The sequence below is a fragment of the Podarcis bocagei genome, assembly GCF_964188305.1.
Source record: "Podarcis bocagei genome assembly, chromosome: 1".
Taxonomy (NCBI): domain Eukaryota; kingdom Metazoa; phylum Chordata; class Lepidosauria; order Squamata; family Lacertidae; genus Podarcis; species Podarcis bocagei.
In genome coordinates, this window is record NC_138125.1 from 12,741,573 (window position 1) to 12,759,898 (window position 18,326).

Below are 18,326 nucleotides of genomic sequence, written 5' to 3' on the forward strand. Positions count from 1 at the left end.
TTAGCCACTGCCTCTTCTCTTGACACTTGCTCAATATTTCCTTTGACTTCTTGATTATACCTCAGGGATGAGGAATCTACAGGTGTCGGATCAGGGATGATGGGAGCTGTGAGCTTCCAGATGTGTTGACCTGCAAGTTGTTCATCTATGTTTTCACTCTCACTTGAATTTTGGCATGTGCCTGGGAGCCCAACACTTTTATGTGTGGATGCTTGTTTAAGATGACAGCTACCAGGGGGAGTTGGCCATATTTAGTCAGTTGGAATAAAAAACACAGCTCTTGCAGCTGTTCAGACTCCAATCAATGAAAGCGTATGCCACAATAACTTAAAACAGGCATAGGCAAACTCCAGCTCTCCAGATGTTTGGGACTACAATTCCCATCATCTCTGACCACTGGTCCTGTTAGCTAGGGATGATGGGAATTGTAGTCCCAAACATCTGGAGGGCCGGAGTTTGCCTTTGCCTGACTTAAAAGCTAAGGTGAGACCCCCAACATTTACTTGGTGTGTGTAGTGCATTAAATAGAAGCACTATATAATTTTTGGAAAAGATGGCTAAAGCAACTATGAAAGCAGTAGACTTATGTCATCTGAAAACCAGCCACTCCAGCATATCAGAGGGGCTCAATAGTTGTCCTGGGACAGCAGGAAACTGCTTAAGTGGTGCAAAGGAGGTTTTTCTGGTGGTCTGCACTACAAGAGCAGAGCTACTATTCAGGGTCTACCACCAGCCTTGCAAGATACACTGCCAACACTACTGTCCAGCCAGCCTGGGACAGGAGACTCGCCGACCTTAGCAGACACCCCTAAGACTAGAGAAATGGCAGTGGCTCTTTACTCCTTGAGCCTCAGGATCACTAACTTAACAGCAAGCGACCAGGAACTTAGGAACTGCGTTCGGTACAAAAGCTTCACCCAAATAGACACACGCCAATTTTAAATGGAAGTGGATTAATAAGAAATAACAAAATAAGTGATAGCATAAAATGGGATCAAAATTCTTGTAAAAACTACAGTTAGAAAATCCAATTGTCAATGCAGCTTGGAATTGTAAACCAGAACAAAATAGCAAAGCTAATTTAGTCTAACTCTATACATATTGCCAAGCATTGAGGCTACCAGATATAATCCATGGCAATTCGATGGTGTATGGGGTGTTACTAGGGTTTAATAAATCTGGTGGGGGACGGCACATGCTCCTCCTGGGGTAGTTTGTCCAGCTGTAGTCTCCATCCTGCGCTCAGCTTTCACCTGTGGCTCCCAGAAGCTGTCAGTATGCAACAATGGTCACACTCCAGGAAACGGCTTTGACTGGCCAGCTAAACTAGGTGAGGGGAGCGGATGGGTCTTAAACCCTTGGTGAGTTACGGACTTTCCCTGCATGCCAAGACTGCTGATGCAGTAAAAACAAGAAGCAGCAGCACTTGCAATTGTAGCAGGAACCAACCCCCCCCCCAATCATTCAGTTTGTACAAACTTCACACACACTCACACACTACATACGCCACATTTCTGTTATAAATTCATAGAAGAATCAACCATACATCGGATCTGCACTGTTCCATTTTTATTTTACTCCATATGACAAGGACTATCAGAGGGGGGTGGCTTGGTTCTGGTCAGCCATAATCCCTTCAGCATACCAGCACATCCACAGGAGCCCTGCCCAGTTGCTATGTCAACCCTGATAATCCCAGACAGAAGACAATCAAAATCACAACTTGCGTATAGTAGTGGATTCAGCATGGACTGAAACAAAGGACAATAATCAGATCTTCCCTCTGGGGGCAGGAAACTGCAAACTCCCCTTTGTCTCCTGGAAGTGACTCATGGGCAGGGGGAAAGGAGGAACCAGCCAGGTGACAGGACACTCAGGTTACCACCACAACTCCTCCCTCAACCCCTCCTTTCTGTAATGTATGCATGATGTTTCTGGGGGTGGGCTTGACCTGGAGGATGGGAATTTCAAAAGTTTTTATAAGGTCTTGCAGACCATCTTGCTGGGTCTTTCCTCTCTCTTGCAAGTGAGGGGAACACCCTGTTGCAACAGTTCAATAAAGGCCAAGCCTACAGGCTGCTGTTTTGCTCCAAGTTATCCTGGTTGGTGTCTTTGTTTTTGTCCAAGGGAGCCCTCGGATTTTTCCGTTAACACAAGTTACAGGTCTCTGAAGCCACGGCAGGCGCAGTAATACTCCAGTGGTTTGACTTTGCCCCCCAGAGGCTCACTCCATTGTTTTTCGAGACAGGTGGATGCCAACAATAGTAAAAAATTAATATATTAAAACGGTGGTGAATGCCCTGAACTAATCAGAAGGCTAGAATCTCCTGGTACTTTTGTTTTCCTGCAGCAGAAACTACTTCCCAATCACCAAGCCTCTTCTCCTGCCCTTAAAACACAGGAGCTTTAACTTGACAAGATCATTCTAATTGCAAAGAAGCAAATCTCTATCCAAATACCACCTTTTACTCAGATGCCTAAGCAAGGGGACAATTGACTCGACACCCTCTTTTCCCCCATTACGAATTGCCACCCAACACGCTTGAAGCTGATTTTGGGGAGTCATGAAAAGGCAAGGCATGGATAGCTGCCCTTACTGTTGCTGAACTGTTCCTTCCAAAGAAGGGCAAGAGAAAATTGTGAGATTTTTCTATCCCAAATATCAAAATAACTTGGTTGGCCTTTTGCAGTAGGCACCTTGACTTGCACAGCAGGTGGGAGGCAGAGGGGGAGAAAGCACACTATTTGCTGCTCTGCCACAAGCAGCAAAACGCCTTGGTCACACCCTGGTGGCTTTCACTGCAGGTTTCCAAATGTTTGTTTGCAACCTGGGGTAGGGAGCAGGGAGTGGCTCTGAGGATGATTGGGAGCAGAGAAATGACTGACAGAGAAAAATAAAGCAACTCCTCTGTGCTGCTGTTCTACTCCAAGTTGCTGTCTCTCCCATGATGCTTTTGCAGCAAAGAAGGAAGCCACTGGGCTTTTCATAAAATTGTAGAATGATGGAGTTGGAAGGGACCCAAGGGTTATCTAGCCCAAGCCCCTGCAATGAAGGAATCCCAGCTAAAGCATCCATGACAGATGGCCATCCAACCTCTGCTTAAAAACCTCCCAGGAGGGAGAGTCCACCACCTCCCGAGGGAGACCTTTTCATTGTCGAACAGCTCTTACTGTCAGAAAGTTTTTTCCGTATTTCTAGTCGGAATCTCCTTTCTTGTAACTTGAAGCCATTGGTTCGAGTCCTACCCTCCAGAGCAGGAGAAAACAAGTTTGCTCCATCTTCTATGTGACAGCCCTTAAGATATTTGAAGATGGCTCTCATATCTCCTCTCAGTCTCCTCTTTTCCAGGCTAAACATACCCAGCTCCAACTGATTCTCATCAGGCTTGGTTTCCAGACCCCGGATCCTCTTGGTTGCCCTCCTCTACACACATCCCATCTTATCATCATCCTCCTTAAATTGTAGTGCCCAGAATTGGACACAGTACTCCAGATGTGGTCTGACCAAGACTGAATAGAGCGGTACCATTGCTTCCCTTGACCTCAACACTAGACTTTTGTGGGTGCAGCTTAGAACAGCATTAGCTTTTTTTGCTACTGCAAAACCTGTTGCCCACTAAGACCCCTAGATCCTTTTCACATGTAAGCCAGGTGTTTTGCATCTTATATTTCTGCAGCTGGTTACTCCCGCCTAAGTGCAGAACCTTTCAGTACATTTGTCCCAACTGAAATTCATCTTGTTAGCTGGCACCCAGTTCTCCAATAATTCTGGTCATTTTGAATTCTGATTCTGTCTTCTGCAGCATTAGCTACCCCTCCCAGTTTGGTGTCATCTGCAAATTTGATGAGCATCCCCTCAATTCCTTCATCCAAATCGTTCATGAAGACGTTGAACAACAGCGGGCCCAGGAAAGCGCGCGTCACTTTTCCCCAGGATGATGAGGAACCATTAACAAGTATTCTTTGGGTTCGGTCAGTCAACCAGCTACAAATCCACCTAACAGTTACCGGTACCTCATTATTACAAGAGTTTGCATGTACCATGTAGCTAAGTTTCTCAGCACCCCGGCCAGAACCAAGGAATAAGGTTTTGTACTAGACTGCACCATTTAAAAGTGCAACATACACGCACACACACACGGTTATTTATTTAAGTTGTCCCTCTGTACAGAAAATCTTTTTTTTGGTATGGAGTGTTCAAAAACACGCATGCACATAGACACCTATGCAGCCTTCAAAGGGTACAGCAAAGGGAAAGGCGCTTTTGCTTTTTATATGATCTGGACTTTAAAGCTCTGTGGTGCATAGGAGTGTTTAATGCAAAAGGTTAATTATGAGCAGCTCCCTTTGAGTACGTAAAACTGGAACGACTGTTGCTTAGCAGTGATTTACTCTGAGTCACAGCATTGTTTAATTATTGACTTGACTTATTCTCCACCGATTTCAAAACTGCACATGCATTTTTAAAAAACAGGCATAACCATTTTTGCCAGCCTCTTTTGATTGCGTAAGGGAGGCAAGTGCCATTGGGCCACAAACGGCCACGGTAAAATTGCTTAAGTTTGTAGGTTTGTGCAATACTGCCACCCCACCCCCACTACCCTGCAGGGTTGCGGGGGGGAGGGGCAAACCTAGAAGAAGAAACAGAGGACCCCCTTTCATACAAAGGGTCCCAGGTTCAATCCTTGCCATCTCTAGGTAGGGCTCACCTTCTGAAACCCTGGATCAGGGGTGTAACGTGAGAGGGATGCTGGGGCAATCACCCTGGGCACATATGGGGGGTGCACAGCTCCCGCCACCCTCCCTGAGCCAGCCCTGCACCACTTAGCAAGACCGTGTAGGAAGAGCCACATGAGAGGGACAGAGCAACTGTGCATCCTTCAATTATAGCCTCAGATAAGACTGGGACTGAGGGGTGCACGGCTGCCTGCCGCGTTCCCACACTGCCCTCCCAGCACTGCCTTGCAAGGCTCGGATCTGGGCAGGGTGCCAACTGGAGAGCCATGCCACTCAGGACTGGTGTCACTCCAGCAATGATGGGGGCTGGCAGGCAAATCTTTAAAAAATGTAGTATAAACACTGACAAATCCTCCAGAAAAACAATCTCTCAAAGGACCTGTTGATGGCATTTTACCATCGTATTGTGGAGAGTGTATTAACTTATGGTCTGTGTGTGTGGTTTGGGAGCTGCACGGCCAGGGAAAAAACAATGCTGTCCAGGGTTGTAAAGACTGCAGAGAGAATAATTGGGTGCACTCTTCCCACGTTAGATCAAATCTATGCTGCCAGGTGCCATAAGAAAGCGGCAGAGATAGCGCAGGATAGTACGCACCCTGGAAATGATCTCTTTCAGCTTCTGCCTTCTGGAAGAAGGTATAGGGTTATAAAGACCAGGACTAGTCGCCTGAGAAAGAGTGTCTACGCAAATGCAATTCTGGTTCTAAACACAGCATAAGGAGTCTTATAGTATATTGTATGTTAAAATGGGGTTTCAGAGTTTTTAGCGGTTTTTGAATGTCTTACGTAGATTTTCAATTTCATTGTTCTGTATTGGACAATGACAATAAATATATCGTATTCGTATCATATTCATATAACTGGGAAACAATGGCCTGCGAGCGCTCCAACTGGAGAACAGTCTTTACCAAAGGTGTCATGAGCTTTGAAGACACTCAAACTCAGATGAAAGGGGAAAACATGCTAAGAAGAAGGCACATATGGCAAACCCTCACCGTGATCAACTCCTGCCCGGAAACCTATGTCCCCACCCATGGCCTCCACAGTTACTTACGGACTCATTGTTAAAACTGTGTTCATGGAAGACAATCTTACTTGACTACAAGTGATTGACGAAAAGGGAAGGTGGGGGTCAGGCAGGTGCAGTGGGCTTCATTTGTCCTTCACCCCTGACATGGGCATGCACACACACCCCACCTGAGCGGCATGGAGACATGCTCTGCTGCTGCCCTGGAGAACTGCTGCCTATCAGTGTAAACAATATTGGACTGGGTAGACCAATGCTTTGACTTTGTATAAGGCATCTTCCTGTGTTCTCTCTAGCCAAGGAAGCTTAGCTCCTTGGTACACCCGAGCTTAGGGCAATGACACCAGCTGGGAGATGGCTTGAACGGAAGCAGAGGAAAACTCTGGGTGAGTGCAATCGAACACTGGTGACGGCTCATTATTGAACCTACTCAGCCGCCCATGTGGTTGTGTTGTGGCCAATGCTACCATTAGGCCAACGAGGCAGCCACTATGGTGCAGGCCTCAGAGGGGTGCAATGCTGAACTAAGGAAGGCACAGTTTCATACAGATTAGTTTTTGTCATATCTTAGGGATTTCTGACAATATGTTACTTTCATATTTTGAAGAATTTTATCATTTTCGGAGTAATTCGTACATGAGAGTTGTTTACTAGGTATATATAGCAATAGCTTGAAGACTTCCAAAGTCTATGCTGTCACAAGGAGTATACTTCTCTTCATACAACAACAAAAACTCCTGGATAATTTGCCTAATGTTTCCATTGCTCTAAAGATCCTTCTCACATTCCGGGGTCAGTGACAAGTGGTGAACGCTCCCCCGGAGCGGTGGTGAATGCCCAACTATGTTGCAAAAGAGACTAGTTGAACATGACCAAGCATCAATGCTTGACCTGAAGGAATCGGTGACAAAATTTGCAAATGGAAAGTTACACAAAATCAGATTTTGATGTACCCGGAATTGAAACTTTAAAGAGACTGAAGTTTTAACATCACAGTTATCAAGATTATTTGAAATGGTTTGCACGCTAAGACTTTTTCTTTTGTATTTGAGAAAGATGATCAAAGACTGTCGTATTGCTTATTCTTGTGATGCAAAATAAATTTAATCACTTCCATTTTTAAAAAAATATGTTGATTGTCTTTTAACTGATTTCATTGAAAGTTGATTTGGTGTCCCCAAAGAAAAGCAGGATCTACTGTATATTCCTTCTGGTTCTGATTTAATGCCACTATGGAGCTGGCGCCAAGAGAGAATTGCAGCGCTGTTCTTCCCAAAAGTAAAAGATTAACAGAAAATGTGCTAATGTGGTTGCTCCTGACGTTTTATCTCTTGGCAGCTGTCCTGGCACGTCAAAGGTTCTAGTAAATGGTAGGACACAGCTTCAGGGGGGGGGGGGATATTGCAGTTGTTCTTTTAATAGAAAGCCTGAGGAAAGAAGCCCTAGAAACACATATAATACTCACTTACCATACCCTGCATATTGCACACTAACTATACGAATTCCTTTCTCTCTTCTTTTGCCTACCTACCCAACTAATGCCAGGTCCCAAGGAAAAGCCTTACACCAGAGATGGGGAATCCTTGCTGTGGGCAGGGTTGGAAGACTTGGCCCTCCAGCTGTTTTGGGATTACAACTCCCATCATCCCTAGCTAACAGGACCAGTGGTCAGAGATTATGGGAATTGTAGTCCCAAAACAGCTAACGGGCCAAGTTTGGCCATAGCCCTTCCTTCAATTTTGTGGATTCAAAAGCTTTGGCTTTTAGATTGGGTGTGATCTCAGGAATCAAAGACACCCTGAAAGGCAGCAGACAAGGCTAATGGGAAGCAAGTCATTAGATTTAGAGTTTAACTCTAATTTGTTTTTCTGCTCCATTGGAAATCTTCTGTGGGTTTGTTACCATTCTTACATAAAACCGCCCCCCCCCTTTATGAACTGCCTTTTCATCCTTTTTAGTAAACTTGCAATCTTGTTTCACAGGTTTGTGGTCTACATTGATTATCACCTCATATCTATGTTTTTCAGCTGCAAAAAAGGAAGTCCTTGGAAATAAAACCCACTGAATTAAACCGGGGTCTTCCGAGGAAGCAGGCGCGCGTGCATTCCCCGCCTGCTACCTTGCGGGCAACAGTTACTCGGCTGCAAACATCATTTAATAAGCCTCGGAACGAATCCGCCCGCCGCCCTTTGCAGGGTTACTCGGACGCGGATCAGATTCGCCTCTCAAGGACTTAATTTCCCAGGAAACACCCGCAAGTCGCGCCAAGTCATTTAGAAACAAGTCTCAAACGAATGAAGGTTCGCTTTCCACTAGAACGGCAGCCCTGCCACGCGCATCCAGCAGCAGTCGCCCTCGCGGACAGACCCTGCGCGAGAAAAGCCTCTTTGCAGAGTTCCAAAAAGGGGGCGGGGAAAAGAACGGAGAGAGAAAGAAGGAAGGAAGGTAGCAGCGAACGAGCACCTCATTGGACAGCAGCCCCGACGGGAGCTCCGCCCTCTTTGGCTGGGGCTCGCTTCCTCATTGGCCAACCGGACGAAGCGGACCCCCGCGAGCCCGGCAGCGAGTCAGAAATCGGTTGCCGGGCAGGGTGGGGCGTGGCTGGCCAATGGGCGAGAGGAGAGGTGCAGCGGTGGCGGTTGAAGGCGCTCGCGCAGGCGCGTCCGCGTTCTGTAGCAACGGCCGAAGAGGAGGAGGAGGAGGAGGAGCCACTGCTCTTGTTGTCGTCGCCGAGATCCGGCGGCGGCGGCGGCGGCGGCCGTGGAGGAGGGCAGGTGGGTGGCGCCTCCTCCTCCTCCGCCTTTCCCCCTCCCAGCGCGCAAGCAGTTGCCCGTCGCCAGCCCCTCTGAGGGAAGCCTGGCTGGCTGGCTGGCTCGGGAGCCGGCGGCGCGGTGCCCCCAGCTGAGGGAGAGCGGCCGGGGGTGGCGGGTCCCGGTCCTGGCCTCCGCCCTCCTTCAGGAGCCCCAGCAGGTGAGCGAGGCTGCTGCGGCTGAGGGGGAAGCGGTGGCAGCAGGAGGGCACGGCGGGGGGGGGGGGAGGAGAGAGGGAGGGCGAAGGCTTGAGGAGGGGGCGGCGGGGGAACCCGGGGGGGCATATATATATATATATATATATATATATATATATATATATATGTATATGTATATGTATATGTATATGTATATATTGGGGGGTTTAAAAAGGAGCCAGGGGAAACGGACTTCGGAAAGAGGGGGCAATTCTGGGGTAGGTTTTTCTTTTGCTGAGGTGGGGGGCGAAGCCTCCTGATGGACTAACATAGAGGGCTGGATTGGGGCTGGTGGTGGGGAGGAGTGGGAGATTTGGGGTGAGTGCGTAGGATCTACGTTGGGGAATGAAAGGGTCGCGTGTTGGGTGGGGGAAGGTGGCAGCTGCACACACACAAATACACCCCCCCAATTGTGGGGCTGGGGTGGGGAGGGAAGCAGGACACCTATTGGGGATGGGGGGATCTGGTAGGAAGTGGCGGAATAAACAAGAGTTTTTGGGTGGGTGGGTGATGACTGGGGATTTGGGTAATAAATCGATAGGGCGGTTAATGTTTAGGGGTTTTTTTGGAGGGGGAGCTGTTAAGACACGAAGGGTAGAGATGGGCGATGCAAGTGGAGTAGAAGGAATCTGGTCGTTAGGGTGCTCAAGGGGAGGATGGGGTGCTGGCTGGGGCTCAGGGTGTGTGTACCTAGATGTATGGGGAAATCGTGAGATGTGAACTGAGGAGTTGTGGGGCTGGCAGAGAAGATGAGTACTATATATGTAGTACTGTGTATAGAGAATGGGATGGCGGGAGAGCAATGGGGAGAAAGGAGGAGATGTTGCTTGTGAGACCTGTCTGGTGGGTGAACACTACTGTTGGGGAATATCAGGAGCAAGTCGGAGGAGGAGAGGTGTTGGGAGCTGACTCACGTTAATACCTGGATAATTGGGAGGGGGAGAGGTTGCTTTTAGCAGATTCCCTGTTTGTGGTGGGGTAAGTGGCTGGTGCTCCTTAGACATGAGACTGTATGGGGGGGGGTGACCATTATAGATCAGTAAGAAGTTAGGGGATGGGGGGAGGTAGGGCATTGGGTAGGGGATTCTGGTGGAAAAGAGAAAACAGCAAGAGTTGAAAAACTTGTTCAGTTATTCAGGTTAATACCTGGGTATTGGGAGATTCTGTATTTTAAGCTAGCTGAATAAGGGCTGAGATGAAAATTTGTGAGAAAAAGATGGGCTATCATTTTATTTACTTATAAAAGTATTTCTGTACTGCCAGTTTATACAATACTATGTGGTGGTTAATGCTGGTATATATGTTTAGAGAGATGATCTGAGGAGGGGATAATAAGTGCTTGGCTGGGGATTGAATTGATTCGGTTTTGAGCAAAGTGTTAGAGATAAATTGATTAGAATTTATGAGTGGTGCTGAGAGTGACAGCCCAATATTACGCTGTTGAACAGAGGTCATAGGTTTGGGGTGGTGGTCATGGAAAATAAGATAATTGTGCATGGAGAAGGGAGGAATTTAGGAGAACCAGAGTAGGGTCTATTGTTGTTCTGGAAGGAAGTGAGAGTCTAGATGGGTTATGTAAGAGTGCCAGAGTGGTATAGTGGCTAAAGAGCCAGAGTTGAAGCCTGATTCAAATATCTGTCCAGCAGTGAACATCACAGGATGATCTGGGGTCAGTCACTCTCTCTCAAACTAAAAAAAAAAAAAGACATCTCTCAGGTTTGTAGTGAGGATAAAATGGGAATGGGAACTAGGTATGCCACACTGAGCTCTTTGGCTGAATGGCAAAATATAAATGGTGATGAATGAATGTTCTTAAGAATTTGGGAGACAACGTTTGGAGTGGGTTGTGAGGGGAATATGGAGTGGTTGATGTTTATGGTAACTGACCTGATCTTGGGAATGAGCTGGGGATAAGGAGAAAGAAGAGATGCATGGAAGAGGAATCATTGGAATAATTTCAGGTAGGACTTGAGAGGAGTTCACTCTGAGAAGTAGAAACTGGATGGTGGCAGGGGAGCAGTCTGTGAATGAAGGAGTATGTTGAAGAGGAGAATTGGGTGAGCAACTGGCACCTAGTTTTAAGAAATTAGGTCTGGCAGCTGCCTGCTTTGGATCAGGCTGGTTGAGTGTAGTCGTTGAGCAAATCTAATAGGCATAGGGATGTGGGGTTGGTCACTGTGGCCAAAAGCAGTATTGGTTGGTTGATTTTTTTTTTATTTTTTTTTTTGTCTGAACTGGTGGGGAATGATTGGCCTCAGTTTTAAACAGGTGGCAAGAAGTTACAGACTAGCTAGTGTGGTTGGTAGGACAAAAGAAACCAATTTGGTTTATGCTCTGGAAGGAAAGTGGATGTGGGTACAGGTAGTATGAGTGAAAGATTTTTAGGCACTAGTAAGAACAGGGTATGGTTGATAGTGTGGAGGGAAATGAGTCTGAATTATCAAGTAAGCTTCATACAAAGGTGATCAGTTAGAAGCTGCACAGTGCGTGGGAGCTAATTGGAAGCTAAATACTGGTAAGGGACTGGTTGGGAATGATGAAATGCACAACTTGAAACAGTCAGAGTTGGGGCATTTAGGAATCCCTAATATTTTTTCAGTTCTCACAAGAATCAGGAAAAGGGGCATTTACTGGAGCAGAATCTTAGAGCTGAAGGGAGAGACATACAGAAGCTGAGTGTAGACTAGAACAGTGTTTTTCAACCACTGTTCCGCGGCACACTAGTGTGCCGCGAGATGTTGCCTGGTGTGCCGTGGGAAAAATTGAAAAATTCGAAAGATTTTTTAAAAAATAAATGTCAAATTTTTGCCCACTAGGCGGGCGCTGGACTGGGTCCATCCTATTTTCCATCCGTCCTGGGTGGGGATCAGATCGGATGGGATCGGATGAGAGTGGACAGGCGGTCCGCTCTCATCCGATTCCCCATAGAGAGCAGCGGGGCTGTGACATCTCCCTCTCCGCACACAGTGGTGGTGTGCCTCGTGATTTTTTTCATGAAACAAGTGTGCCTTTGCCCAAAAAAGGTTGAAAAACACTGGACTAGAAGGAAGAATTGGTTATTTGGTCCAGTTAATGCCTATGTCTGAGGAGGACGTGTAACGATTGTGCTGCGCAGAAGAAAACACTATGTGAAATTGCAATTGTTGTGGTAGGAGCTGGATATAGTCAGAAGGATTAAGTTTGGGTGGAGCTTGTTCAAAACAGAGTGTTCTCCTTCCCCCTCCCCCACCTTTGGAGGGCTAGAGATATAGAACTCATTCAGCCTGAGGCTGAATATTGACTCCATGTGAGGCAGCCTGGGAAGGGAGCTATCATTTGGACTGCTCTTAAGGGAGAGGCTTGGATATGAGGGGGCTGACTGTGTATGTCACTTAGTATGAGGAGGCATCCAGTGTGAAGGGGGAGAAATGTGTGATTGGATGCAAGAAAGAGCAGGCTAGCTCAGGATTAGACATGTCCAAAGTGTAAGACTGATAGAGGATTTGAGAGTCTCCTAGGACTGCTTGGAATAAGAAGTATTCTTTTGGAAGGTGACAACAGAAGTACCATTTTATGGTAATAATCGGTCATATGGACCATATAGCTCAAGGCAGGGTTGGGGAGTTGACTATCTGTGTAGGGATTCCTCTTTGCCAAAACAGTTTTGTGAGTAATTTAAAAATGATTTTCTAACATTGCTGAGTTGTTAAGCTGGGTATAACTAGGTGCTAGGATAACACTGAGCCCTTAAAGTGCTGGGTGAAACGTTTAGAGAGAAACTTCCTGTTAACACAGTTGTGAGTATTACAGTACTCCCACTCAGGAACTGGGGAGGCGTGAAAGAGTGCAATGAATTTGGGGCGGGGGCTGTTATTTGGCTACATAGCTGAGGTATAGTGTTGTTCTCTGGAGAAGCTGCTTGGCAGCTTGGAGCAGAATTGGGATGAGGTTGTCTTTTTTGTTATAAATAGCCGCTGAAGGGAGAAAGAAGGAGACTGAAGGGAGAACTTCACCATTGAGCGAACACAAATGTTATTGCAAGCTCCTGTCTTGCTACTGTGGGAGGTTCAGGCAGCAGCTTCCAGGAAGTTCTGTCTGGTTTCTTTTTTGTGCACACTATGTGGAGGCTGCCTCCCTTGTGTCTTATTCTTATAGGAAATGAAATGCAAAGGGAGGAGAATCTCACTGCTCTAGTACCTTATTTCAGAATTTATGAACACGTAACTGCATTAATGCTTGCTTTAAAAGAATACTCTAATTGCAGCTAACACTAAAGTGCTTTATATCTGTGCCATGTGTCTTGAGACTTCCTGAATTTCCTATAAAGAGCTAGGCTTTGATCTGATCTTAATCATTTATGTCTCTCACCAGCTTTGCTAGTAGTAGACATGATCAGTCATTTCTATTCACAAGAGTCATGACATTTATAGGTCTGGCTTTTGACATTAACATAACTCGGTAAAATAAGCTTCAAAATATAGAGGATATCTCAGCAAAGCAAATACAGTGGTACCTCGGGTTACAGACACTTCAGGTTACAGACTCTGCTAACCCAGAAATAGTACCTCGGGTTAAGAACTTTGCTTCAGGATGAGAACAGAAATTGTGCGGCGGTGGCAGCAGGAGGCTCCATTAGCTAAAGTGTTGCCTCGGGTTAAGAACAGTTTCAGGTTAAGAACGGACCTCCAGAATTAATTAAGTTCTTAACCTGAGGTACCACTGTACTGCCAGCTTTGCCCATTCAGCTCTTATAACATGGTGTACAATATTTTGGGGTCAGCTCTTCATGCCTTTTGCGAGGATCCATGTGCAGGAAGCCATGGTCACCTTTTACCTATCTGGTGCCAAGTACTTCAGTGTGGCACAGGGATTTTCTTGAGTGCTAGCTGTTATAAATTCAATACCATTTTAGGATTTCTGGAAATTGTGGTGTGGGGCTTGGCAGCAAATGATTCTGCAGTTTCCTCATTCGGTGGTTTCCTCATGTGAAGTCATCCGTGTTTCTTTTCTGTGTCTCTGTCTGCCTGTCTTTATAATTTTTCAAGACCGAAGTATAGTCTTGGTACAATTTTCATTTGGTCTGTCATTTCCACTCTCCTATAGAAAGAGAAAATCCAAGAGTCCACAGTTTAGGACTGACTACATCTTTTATTTATAAAAGTATTTGTATAACACAATCTCAAAAAATATCAGGGTGGTGTCATATGTAGTGAGCAGCCTTTTGAGTATTGTTGGCTGGATAATAAGCAAAATAGCAAGAGGAGTTGAGAGGGAGTCGAGTGGGGGAGCTGGATATTATGGAAGACGCCAAGTCTGCATCAACAGCATGTCCATTTTTCTGTCTTCTCTCCCCCCACTCCTGTATTTTGCTTGACATCCAGTCTGTAAGAGTGTTTTGGAGAACTTGAAAATGGTGATAGTTTAATTGGTGGCTTTTGATGATTTTTCTAAGGGACCAGCACAATTTCCTATGCTTTTTGAATGGGTGAATAGAAAACTACTAGTAAAATTTGATTGTCTGTTGATGATTTCAGTTTTTAGAGGCAGAATACTAATAGACGTTTGTAGATTTCTCCTGGGGCCAATAGCCTTTGTTTCCTGGCATTCACCTGAGTGGTACAAGTGTGCACACAGCTACCGTAGTGAAACACAGTACAGAGCTACTGAGGGTGCATGTGCAGCCAGTAGCCTTTTAAGACTTGAAGAAAGTAGTGAGCAACTTGTGCAACTGCCATAGTCTTGTGTTGTGTAAAACCTAATGCAGTACTATAGCAGCTGTGCACATCTTTGGTGCCGCTACAGTTACTTGACTCAGAAAGATACATAGAATCACCCTTGTTAATGGGGATACATTTCGCTTGATAGCTTTTGTGGGGAAGAAGATGCAGAACAAGGGAGGCGCAGTGGTTCAGCAGCCTCTGAGCAATTATATGCAAGTCTTACAAAAATCCATAAAGCAGTAAATTATAATTGGGATGTTGCAGCTAATTATTTGTTACATAATACCATAACCAAATGATTCTCTAATTTTTTCTTGAAGTTGGATCACTTGACTGAAAAAGGATTACTTCAGCTGTTATCAAATTTGTGCTTAACCTCTGCTTTGAATGAGCCCTCTTCACACCATATCTGGAACATTCTGGCCTGAATTCACTTTTTCATTTTCAAGGGTAAGATTTTCTATATTTTAAAAATATTTTTATATTTAAAAAAGCACCTAGTTACTTGGGATTGTCTGACATCACAAGGGATCCATCTTTGCAAACTAAAGGATAGTTCAGATGTTGCAATAAACGGAAGTTGAAATTTAACCAGCTACTCTTTCACTAGGAGAGTAACTTATCTTCTCCTCCTAATGGCCCCAGAACAATACTCTCCCTCCACACTTTTCAATTCCTGCAAACACCAGTGTGAGTCAGGAGAAGGTGGGGAGTCGCTGAAAGCTATCCCTGAAACTAGCAGCATAAAAGAATGCCTCCAGTGTGACTATAAACCAAGAGGTAAGAGAGCAAGGGTTAATAACCAGCTTTCCCCAATTTGTAGCATTACCTGAATAGCTTTTACTTGTTTACCATTACGATTGCTAGGTTTTATGGCACAATAAAGATACGGAAGCTCTCCTTCAGACATTTTCAAATCTCTTCATTCTCGTTAGCCTTTATTTTAAAAAAAGGTTACATAGCACTAGTAGTGCTGTTTATTCCATTGTAGTGTTGCCTAAAGGCTTGGGAACATTTTAGACATTTTTTTAAAAAAAAAAACTGTGTACCAACTGGTTAAATATATTTTGGTTGATTTGAGGAACAATTCCATACCTCAGTTATGCTGGCTGTGAGATAACACATTTTTGCAGAAGTCCTGCTACAGTAGCAGGACATGAAATATACCACTGCCGTGACAGATAATACCAACAGAATGTTCTGCCAGTAAATATATGGTAGTGGGATGGGCAAAACAAAGTGGAGTAGTGAGCAGAGGCAATGCTGGGGGAGCATTCTGTATTTATGCTGTACTCAGACCACGACTGTGCCCTTGTAATAATAATTTATTATTTATATCCCGCCCATCTGGCTGGGTTTCTCCAGCCACTCTGGGCTGCTTCCAACAAAATGTTAAAATACAATGGTCTGTTAAACATTAAAAGCTTCCCTAAACAGGGCTGCCTTCAGATGTTTTCTAAAAGTCTGGCTGTGCTTCTGTTTGACATCTGGTGGGAGGGCATTCCACAGGGCGGGTGCCACTACTGAAAAGGCCCTCTGCCTGGTTCCCTGTAACCTGGCTTCTCACAGTGAGGGAACCGCCAGAAGGCCCTTGGCGCTGGACCTCAGTGTTTGGGCAGAACGATGGGGGTGGAGACGCTCCTTCAGGTATACTGGACTGAGGCTGTTTAGGGCTTTAAAGGTCAGCAGCAACACTTTGAATTGTGCTCAGAAACGTACTGGGAGCCAGTGTAGATCTTTCAAGACCGGTGTTATGTGGTCTCGGCGACAGTCTGCGGGCAGATAGGGTCTCAGCCTGCGTACCAGATGGAGCTGGTAAACAGCTGCCCAGGACACAGAATTGACCTGTGCCTCCATGGACAGCTGTGAGACCAAAATGACTCCCAGGCTGCGTACCTGGTCCTTCAGGGGCACAGTTACCCCATTCAGGACCAGGGAGTCCTCCACACCTGCCTGCCTCCTGTCCCCCAAAAACGGTACTTCTGTCTTGTCAGGATTCAACCTCAGTCTGTTAGCTGCCATCCATCCTCCAACTGCCTCCAGACACTCACACAGGACCTTCACTGGTTCTGATTTGAAAGAGAGATAGAGCTGGGTATCATACGCATACTGATGAACACCCAGCCCATTGCATTGCAGGGGGTTGGACTAGATGAAGAAGAGTTTGGATTTGATATCCCGCTTTATCAGTACCCGAAGGAGTCTCAAAGCAGCTAACATTCTCCTTTTCCCTTCCTCCCCCACAACAAACACTCTGTGAGGTGAGTGGGGCTGAGAGACTTCAGAGAAGTGTGACTAGCCCAAAGTCACCCAGCAGCTGCATGTGGAGGAGCGGAGACGCAAACCTGGTTCACCAGATTACGATTCTACCGCTCTTAACCACTTCACCACACTGGCTCTCGACAGTGCCCCCAGCTCCCAGCCCCTCTAGACGGTCCAGAAGGAATTTGTGGTCAATGGTATCAAAAGTCGCTGAGAGATCCAGTAGAACTAGGAAACAGCTCTCACCTTTGTCCCTAGCCCGCTGGAGATCATCGACCAGTGCGACCAAGGCAGTTTCAGTCCCATGATGAGGCCTGAATCCCGACTGGAAGGGATCCAAATGGTCCGCTTCTTCCAGGCGTGCCTGGAGTTGTTCAGCAACCACTCGCTCAGTCACCTTGCCCAAGAATGGAAGATTTGAGACTGGGTGATAGTTGGCCATATTGGCCAGGTCTAAAGATATTTTTTTTTAAGAAGCGGTTTAATGACCGCCTCTTTCAGCAGGTCTGGGAAGGCTCCCTCACAGAGAGAAGCATTCACCACCCCGCAAAGCCCATTGCCCAGCCCTTCCTGGCTAGCTTTTATAAGCCAGGATGGGCAAAGATCAAGGAGACAGGTGGTTGGTTGATCATTTGGCTTTACACCACCACCATAACCGGAGCAATTGATCTCCTTCTCTACTGGTGGGGGACAAAGATAGCCATCAATGTTCAGTCCACTCACGTTGCTGCAACCGAGCATAAAATATGGTGTAACTTGGTGCCCAACTGCAGCACACCAGTATGGGGAGCCCACAACTTGGATATTAGAGCATGGGGCCTATATCTCTCCAGCCCCATGTTGTACACACTATGGAGGGGGTACTTTAAATAAAATGGCAGCACTTCACAAAAGGCAGCCTGCCTGCAGAACACTCAGTGGAGCTTGAGCACGTTGCAGTAATATTTCTGTCTAGAACCCCTACAGGTACCTTGCCATGGGACTTCACATGCAAACCCTGCAACAGCAATTGTCATTCCACTCCAACTGGGAATACCAGGATAGAGTACCCAACACAGGTAAGCAAAGGAAAGGGGGAATCATGCTACATTGTCTTAACTGCTTAAACTGTCACCTATGCCCACACACTTTGCAATATGGGAATACTATGTATTATCTAAGCTGTATTTTTCTAATGTGTCACTCAGAACAGTGGGAAGCCATTTCCTCTATAGACAAGGGTGGTACTCATTGCCACACACACAAGTTATCTATTGACAAAGGCAAGGCACTGCACTTTAGCTATTACTATTGTTGGTCAAATACTCATGAGCACTCTTGTCTTGCAGGATCACAGCTCAGCTGCATGGAGTAAATCAAGCTGTCACTATAGACACTGAGTTTCACCGCAGTTCTAAATGGGTGTGTATATTCACAAGTACTGCACACACATTCAGGAACTATGTGCTCCAATTGCTCACTTTTCTTTATTGCTTTCTGTGTCTTCTCTTACTTTCCACAGGACAGTCTCCCACGTACAGGATCCATCCCGCTTCCTGCTGTTTGCAGGCCATTAGAGTTGTCCATCTCATGAGCAACAGCAATGACCAGACTC

The 18,326-nt window shown here is 46.0% G+C and overlaps 1 protein-coding gene and 1 long non-coding RNA gene across 7 annotated transcripts in view; one reads left to right on the top strand and one right to left on the bottom strand.

The window, feature by feature from the left end:
- The window catches only part of LOC308587571, a 199,878-nt gene that overhangs the window by 88,016 nt on the left and 93,536 nt on the right, over nt 1-18,326 (bottom strand). The gene's annotated exons all lie outside the window — the stretch shown is intronic.
- Nucleotides 8,371-18,326, top strand: part of LOC308587006 (SERTA domain-containing protein 2-like) — a 16,735-nt gene continuing 6,779 nt past the window's right edge. Inside the window, exons 1-5 of one of the 6 annotated variants that reach the window (XR_014008185.1) lie at nt 8,545-8,734; nt 14,791-14,920; nt 17,688-17,790; nt 18,061-18,133; nt 18,234-18,326. The gene's annotated coding sequence lies outside the window, so the exon portion shown is untranslated. The other 5 variants (XR_014008187.1, XR_014008186.1, XR_014008188.1 and 2 more) reach the window with 5 other exon arrangements.